Source organism: Nanorana parkeri, unplaced genomic scaffold, assembly GCF_000935625.1.
Source record: "Nanorana parkeri isolate BGI_ZX_2015 unplaced genomic scaffold, ASM93562v1 scaffold996, whole genome shotgun sequence".
Taxonomy (NCBI): Eukaryota; Metazoa; Chordata; class Amphibia; order Anura; family Dicroglossidae; genus Nanorana; species Nanorana parkeri.
The window spans coordinates 96,944-105,484 of record NW_017307264.1 but is presented as its reverse complement, the minus strand read 5'-3'; positions in this window follow the sequence as shown (position 1 = coordinate 105,484).

Below are 8,541 nucleotides of genomic sequence, written 5' to 3'. Positions count from 1 at the left end.
AGCAGAGAAAACAGCTATTTTGTCCTAAATTCTTCACTTCTCCTGCCTTCTCCAAACTCTTCACCCTTTTGTAAATAACCCTGTAAATGATTTTTAAAAAAATTCAACAGGATTCTCTACAATATTTGTTTAATGAATGTATTTTTGTACTACTACTACTATGATTACATGCACTCACACATACATGCATTTTCTCATTATCTAACTAGAGCTCCTATCTGTCGCCATTACACTGAGAGTGTGGGACATAACCAGAAGGCATGCAGTACATCTGCTGGAGTTTCGGAGCAGCAATGACAATGAGCTGAAGGGCTGATACCTAAGTTATACATCTTGTAAGGAGTATAGTATAATCTATGATTGAAGTCAAATTGTGAGGCATGTGTACTTGCAATTGTGTAAAAAAAAAAAAAAGGTTTCTTCCACTTCTGTATTCTCTGCATTATTGAGCCTGAAATCAAACCCTGGAGAAACTTGATGTGTCAAATGACATGCAAATAACATTGTCAGTAACTGTACTCCAATTCCATGATTGTACAAAAAACATCAAAAATATCACTAGTTGTGGACAGCTTGTTTATGTTGTGATGTTTTCCTTTTTTATGTAAATAAAACTTATTTTTAGATGTTCTGTTCCTAGCTATCCATTAAAAACCAAGCTATTGATGTATGTTGAGGTCATACAGTTACCTGATAGCATTGGTGGTGATGATGAATTTCACTGTCCAGTGAAGGGGAATGGAGACATATTTAGATCTGAAAAAAAACACTTTACCCTTGCAGCGGGTACCTTTCCCCACTGCAAGGGTTACCTGCTTGTTCTTCCTAGAGGATAATGAATAAGGTAATCTACTTACTTTATGCTTCGCTCTACAGACTTACTGCTCTATCTGACTGGTTCCCTGAAGCCTCTTTCATTTGCTGCCCGTCGCAGCTCTCTGACACCATCTTATACAATGTAGGTTTCCCCCCCCCCCCCCCACACACACTCACTCAAACACACATTCTGGATTATTGGACAGTGGTGAGCACCTGCTGTCGGGGAAGCAAGGGATAAGGTAAGTAAGTCACCTTATCCATCACCCCCTAGGAAAAAGAGCCGTTACCTATTTAGTGGAGGGAGTCACTCACTACAGAGGGAAAGGTTTTCAATTTCAAGAGTTTGGCTTTAAATTTCACATCATACAAATTTAGATTTTTACTGTTTTTATTTATGTGGTCAGGATGCATAACATGTAAAGAATGTTTTTTTACAAAGTGTATTTGTTTCATACATTAAAAGCTGCCTACAGTACAGTATGTGGCCAGCACACTGGAGAGCACAGAGATCTCAGCGGTTTGACACTCCCTTTGTACCATGAACCAATCAACAGCACTGCTCATTGAGCACGAGGCAGGGGAAGGTCAGACTTAGCTCAATATTCATATATTCATCTTCAGTCTAAATATTCATCTTCAGTCTAAAGATTTCCCCCTGCAGTATTTCTTTCTGTCACTAGATGTCCAAATGTCTGATGGCCAGCATCATAAAACCCTCTTCCTTTGTTGTCCTGGACCTGCTCCAGCCTGTGACTGGACAGTGAAAGCAGAAGCAGCACAGTGATTAGCTCATCTCTCTGTCACTCTACTTTTGCATTCCTTATCAGCACATAAACTAACTGGCTTCTTATGCTGCTAATGCCATCTCCTAATGATCCATTCATATTTACAGAAATGCATTAATTTGTGTATTATATATGCCCAGAGTTAAGCTTTTTAGAAAACTAAACAGCTAACATTTACAAAGCAGCCTTACAATTAATGTCGCAGTGTAAGTGGGGACTATAGTAATCCTAACTGTCATAAAGAGAAGTCTTATTGATTGTCATATACTGTATTTAAAGCCTTTGTGACTGGCCAACACAAGCTACATAATGCATATGTCACCAAGAAGACATGTGATTTGATTCCCATATTGAACTTCTGAATCTCAGTATTTGGTTAGGGTTAGTGTGTTTATCTTGCAGAGTTCAATTGGACAGTAACACTAAAGGACACTATTGGGAACTGAAGAATTAACTATAAATGCCTAACTCCTAAGACATCCTCCTGGCTAGTGTTGCTGAGTTCCCAAGTGCAGTAACATTAAAGGCAAGGTATACTAAAACGAATAGTTACTGTAAGCTAAGTGATGACTAATGCATCTTTGCCTGGCCAGCATCTAACTCCAAGGGGTGAAATCCACATATCTGGGCCTGCTTTACTAAATTGTAAAGTGAAGTGAATCTGTTTTCATTTAAACATCAAATCATGTGCAGGAGTTCTCTTTTCATTAAATTATAGTTGCGTGTTGCTGCTAAAAAAAGCTGTCAGTGCAGCATTACCTCTCTCATTGGAAATACCCCTACCACACAGTTCACAGAGAAGGTGAGTTAGGCAGTGTATATGGTTGTCAGAAGACTCCACTGTAGTGTCAAGGCATGGCTCTGGGCTATAGGGGTGCTATGTATAGGCACTGTATACTGGCCCCAGGTCCAAACTCCTCAGTATCGCACGTTAGATCCCAAATCCTGGCTTCTAAACAACCTGCTCACATCTTGCAAAATAGTATTCACTCTTGAATGGTTGCTCAAGGAGCATAGTACTTTTTAATTCAATACTTTAAATATTGGACTTATTTTTTTAAATGAGAAAAAAATGGTGGAAATCATGAAAACAATTTTTCCTTTTGATTGTTGATGTGTTTATATTTCTGAAATAAATGTTTTCTTTTGTCTGGAATCAAACAATACCAAATTAATTTACCAGTTATACTGTAGTGTAAATATAGGGTGTAGAAACAATGGTATGTGTATTAGACTGTACTTACAAAGCATTTCTCTTGCACAATGACAACAAAGGCCCCATCTTTAAAACAATAACTGTGATCACCATGTGTACAAAAAAGTGCCTCAATAGCAATTAGGAGATCGATCAGGAATCATGTGCGCCAATCTACAGAGCACATAGTACCAACGGAGTAAAATGTTGTTATTGGTTTCAAGGGCTCTTACATTTTGACAGGTCGAGATCATATGTCTGAGTCTAAGGTGATACCAAGGCTAGTGCACCATTTTGCCAAATAATTATGGGTTGGCTTGTTGGATCCTTGCAAAAATGCATTGTATAACTGGGAGATGACACCCCTGAAGTGGGGTCTTCGGCACATAGACTTTCAAAAGAGGTTAGGGTTACTCCATCAGTAGAGGTTTGGACAATAGAGATGATTAAATGTTTAATCTGGAAGTATCTAAATACCTTCAGAGTTTGCTAACTTGTATTCCTACTGCAATGCAGGGAAGAGTTTCACTCTGCGGAATGTATTTTTTAAACACCAGGGGAAAAATTGAAAGAAGCGTTAAAGACGCGAGGTATGTTACTCCTGTGAGCATTTAGCCACACAAAGACCAGAATTAGCAGTGTACTGCTGGCAATAGTACTGTGCGTCACTTCTTTTGCCCTTTTTTTTTTTAAATAAACATTGAGATTTGTATTGCTGGGTGACATATGAGATGGAAAGTGCCAATTCTTTGCTGGCAACCTGCTCACTGAATGTTACTATAAGTTTGTGGGTTCTCTTTTCTTTCAGATCAGAGATGTTATGACTGCTTTAACGTGGTCCAAATGCCTGCTTGCTTATACACAACAAAGGAATTAAAGATGGCCAGCTTCTGGAGCCCAACCTTCTTGTACCAAGCTGTAGATTTTCTTCGTACAAGGTTTGGCTTGAGCATTTGTTCTGAATAGCCTACTAAGCCTTTATATTTGTTGTAGTATTTGTTGTTATATAACAGGCTATTCTGTATTTTTCCCAGAGCTGTGGCCTGTCGCAGTGAAGGTAGCATCTGTGTGTATCTGTGCAAAGCATACACAATGTGTTATTATCACAAAATCATACTGGAAGTAGTTCATTGCTGTGGAAACTGACTGTTTCAGTTTAATGCAATGATGTAAGAGTTGTCTCAGGAATCCCTTTCTGTTCGTTCTAATCGTGCCACACGCCATGGTCTGCTTGTAATACAGGTGCTTGAAAAGTGGGATGCTGATATAATAATTGTCCAGATAAATGTGATGTCCCTGATTTAAAAAGGGGTCCAGCCTGACACTTTCACATAACTTGTAAAGTATGGCGCCATACCTGGCACATTTTATAGGGTTGCATTGTTTTATACATGGCCTGCCAGTAAAATGAATCAGTGATTCCTCAACAATTATATGCCAGCTGGGTGTGTAATGTTCTGTAATGCAGTGATCAAATATTCTATATGGAGCAGCCATTTGAGGGAGTCATCTTTGCTCACAACAGTTAATTGCTATTAAAGTGCAAAAACGTTAGCAAAATTTGATACCATGATTGATTTATGTGTTCAGAATACACAGGCATCTTATAAATGGGATTTGTAGGCCGAAACAATCTAATTTTAGGGTTTTTAGTGAGACCCATATTAAATGTAAGGCCCCAAAAAAACAATAAGGCCTCATTCTTACTTTTCGTTTTGGGATTCCTGAGGCAGGAACCTACGGATTCCACAGCAGGAATCCCAAATCTCCCCTTTAGCTGTGGCTGCTGTCACCCATTCAAGTTAATGAGTGGGTGACAGCGGCCACGTATGTAAGCGACCACCTTCTTGTAATCGTATGGGATACAATTACATGCGGTTTGGAATAGATCATTGTCCCTGGACACATCTATTAGACATGTGCGATTAGTTTCGGAAAGATTCGTTGTTCGGATATATCCGAATGACAGAAATGACAATGCAAACGAATCCGAATTTCCGATAACGAAAAATTCAGACAAAATTAAATAGCGGCAGTATGTACAAATTTCCGTTCTGGACGAATTTTCGTTGCAGCAAAGTGACATTAGACAAAAGAAAAAAATATGACTTTTTTTTTTTTCACAGTCCACACAAAAAAAAACAAAGTGTGAGGTTCCCCTCCCGATTTACCAGTCCCTTTAGATCTGGTAGGAATGTTAGGAGCGACCCCTCCAAGTTAAAAAAAATTTAAAAAGTGTGTGGGGTTTCCCCCGAAAGCCATACCAGGCCTCCAACCCCCCAAAATAGGGGGGGGGGGAATGTGGGGTTCCCCCTAAAATTCCTACCAGACGCTTGAGTCGAGCACAGGCCCAGCAGGGAAGGAAAGGGGGGGCGGCATCGAGAGCTCTCCTCAATCTCTTTTTATTTTAAAAGGGAAATATCAGGAGTCTGTTTAGACCCCTGAAATATTACCAAAGCCCCTAAAAGTAAAGTAAAAAAATGCTTAAACATAAAGTTACATTTTTTAAAAAGGTTGTAAAAAAAGGTCATTTTAGGTTTCTGTTATGGCCTGACAAAATTTATATTTTCGATTTCGGTCTAAAAATGTAATTTCGGTGTATCCCTAGTTATAACCCTCCCTTACTCTTTCCAAAACTGAGAAAAAATATTCTACTTTAACCAGTTGACATCCGCGGTGTTAAACCCCCTTCCCATCCAGGCCATTTTTCAGTATTCAGCGCTGCGGTACTTTGACTGACATTTATTCCGTCATGCAGCGCTGTACTGAAATGAATTTTATACCCTTTTTTGGGCACAGATAGAGCTTTCTTTTGGTGGTATTTATTCACCACTGGGGTTTTTATTTTTTACTATATTAAGGAGAAATTACCGAAATTTTTTTTAAAAAAACAGTTTCCCCTATATTAGGATATATAGGATAAAACATTTATTATTACCCAATTTTTTGGTAAAATATAAAAGACAGGGTCACGTCGGGTAAAAAGACACCAAACATGCCAAGCCTTAAAATTGCGTGCGCGCGCGAAACCTCAAAAAACGATAATACCCAAAATTGGCCATAGGCGACGCTTTAAAAGCTGTTACCGCTCATCAGTTTAGTGTTATCAGTGATTGATGGCCCTAAAATGATTGCTCTCACTGCGACGTTCGCGGCGATATGTAACATGTGTAGCGCAATTGTAATTTTTGTGCGCTGGGGCACCGGACGCGTATTTACGTTTATAGGCGCGTAAACGTGGGGGTGGGGGAGTTAAACATTTTGGGGGGGTTTTTCCCCCTTTTTTTATATGTGGCTTTTATTTTATTTTATTTTTTTATGTGTTACTTTTCTTTTTTTTTATTTATATTTTTTTTTTGCACTTATTGTTATTGCTATTATATAGGGGGATAACAACCCCCTATATAATAGCAAAGGCACACTGACAGGTCCTCTTTATGGAGATATTAGGGGTCTCTAGGACCCCTAATATCACCTATGGACCCCAAAAGAAGCTGATAAAGCAGAGATCTGCTTTATCAGCTTCTTCTCTCTCCAGATGACTGACAGGTGAATGCGGAAGTGATGTAACACACATCACTTCTGCATTCACAGCCCGGACGGGGATCAGCAAGGAGCTGATCTCCCGTCCTCCTCCTCCTGACGCCCTCGGAGCCGGTCCCGGGATTCAAGATGGGGCAGCGGATCCAAGGTGAGCGGTCAGAGGGGAGAAAACGAGCACATATAGAGAACGAGCACATATAGGCGATCGGCGGGCTATGGACCCGCTGATCGCCTATATGTCAAACACCCGGTAACGGGTGTGTTTAATCGTCGGGTCTTTTCTGCCCGTGCGTGCCCGCTAGGAGATGGAGACGGCAACCCGCAAATGCAGCAGTGCCGTCCGTCCGTTTTTTTTACTACGGGCGGACGGCAAGAGGTTAACATTTAATCCCAGTTAGGACACTATCTGCAAGGAGTTTGCATGTTCTCCCTGTGCTTGCGTGGATTTCCTCCAGGTAAAGCGCTGTATAAATTGTCAACGCTATATAAATACCTGTAATAAATAAGACAAATTGTTACCATGTCCAGTATTTATTGGGATTAATAGTATTTTCCTACATCAAAGTAGAAAGTATAAATTAGCTCATTCCTGCGATATAAACAAAAACAGGAGTTTCTAAATAATAACAGTGTCTGAAGCCCACCACAGAAGATTGTTGTCTTAGAGTGGCTTAATTTCCTTCCAAAGTCTGAAATAATTGGGCAGCATTATATTTTTTCCACTTTGTATATTTCTTACTAAAGTTGATAATACATTGTTTACATATTATTTTTCTATTTTGTGTTTGGCCTATAGTTCCTTCTGATGATTGCAGTTTTAAGTTCAGACACTAGAAGGTGCCAGAGGCTTATGAAACGAGCCTGTTATTGAGAAGCACACTGTAAAAAGTACTGTACAGCACACTGTAAAAAGTACTGTAATACTAATATAATTTGTGGGAGGATGCGGCTACATCCTTTGCTCTTTTTTTACTTAACATTTAAAAATATATACAGTATGTTTTAAATATGTTTGAATAAAAATGTATTATATTTTATTTTTTTTTAAAAACACAATTTTGATCCTTGGTGTACCTTAATATTGTGTTTAATCGTCGGGTCTTTTCTGCCCGTGCGTGCCCGCTAGGAGATGGAGACGGCAACCCGCAAATGCAGCAGTGCCGTCCGTCCGTTTTTTTTACTACGGGCGGACGGCAAGAGGTTAACATTTAATCCCAGTTAGGACACTATCTGCAAGGAGTTTGCATGTTCTCCCTGTGCTTGCGTGGATTTCCTCCAGGTAAAGCGCTGTATAAATTGTCAACGCTATATAAATACCTGTAATAAATAAGACAAATTGTTACCATGTCCAGTATTTATTGGGATTAATAGTATTTTCCTACATCAAAGTAGAAAGTATAAATTAGCTCATTCCTGCGATATAAACAAAAACAGGAGTTTCTAAATAATAACAGTGTCTGAAGCCCACCACAGAAGATTGTTGTCTTAGAGTGGCTTAATTTCCTTCCAAAGTCTGAAATAATTGGGCAGCATTATATTTTTTCCACTTTGTATATTTCTTACTAAAGTTGATAATACATTGTTTACATATTATTTTTCTATTTTGTGTTTGGCCTATAGTTCCTTCTGATGATTGCAGTTTTAAGTTCAGACACTAGAAGGTGCCAGAGGCTTATGAAACGAGCCTGTTATTGAGAAGCACACTGTAAAAAGTACTGTACAGCACACTGTAAAAAGTACTGTAATACTAATATAATTTGTGGGAGGATGCGGCTACATCCTTTGCTCTTTTTTTACTTAACATTTAAAAATATATACAGTATGTTTTAAATATGTTTGAATAAAAATGTATTATATTTTATTTTTTTTTAAAAACACAATTTTGATCCTTGGTGTACCTTAATAGTCCGAACTTTTTCTTTTTTCTTTCATATGCAATGCAATTTAGTCTATCACTGTGTGCAAATTAATGAAAGTTTTAAAAAATTAGTCAAATGAATGCAAGAGATCTAATATGTTCAGCACCAGAATTATATATTGTTAATACTACAGGCTCAATTCACAAATGTTTAACATAAGGATAAGAAGCTTTATTTTAGCCAAGTGACTGCAGGAGTGTGTAAAAAAACCAAAATACTTGTCCAAGGACTAAAGCGGGTGCCCAATCTACTTGTCCTTCATGACAGTGGCGTCCCGAGG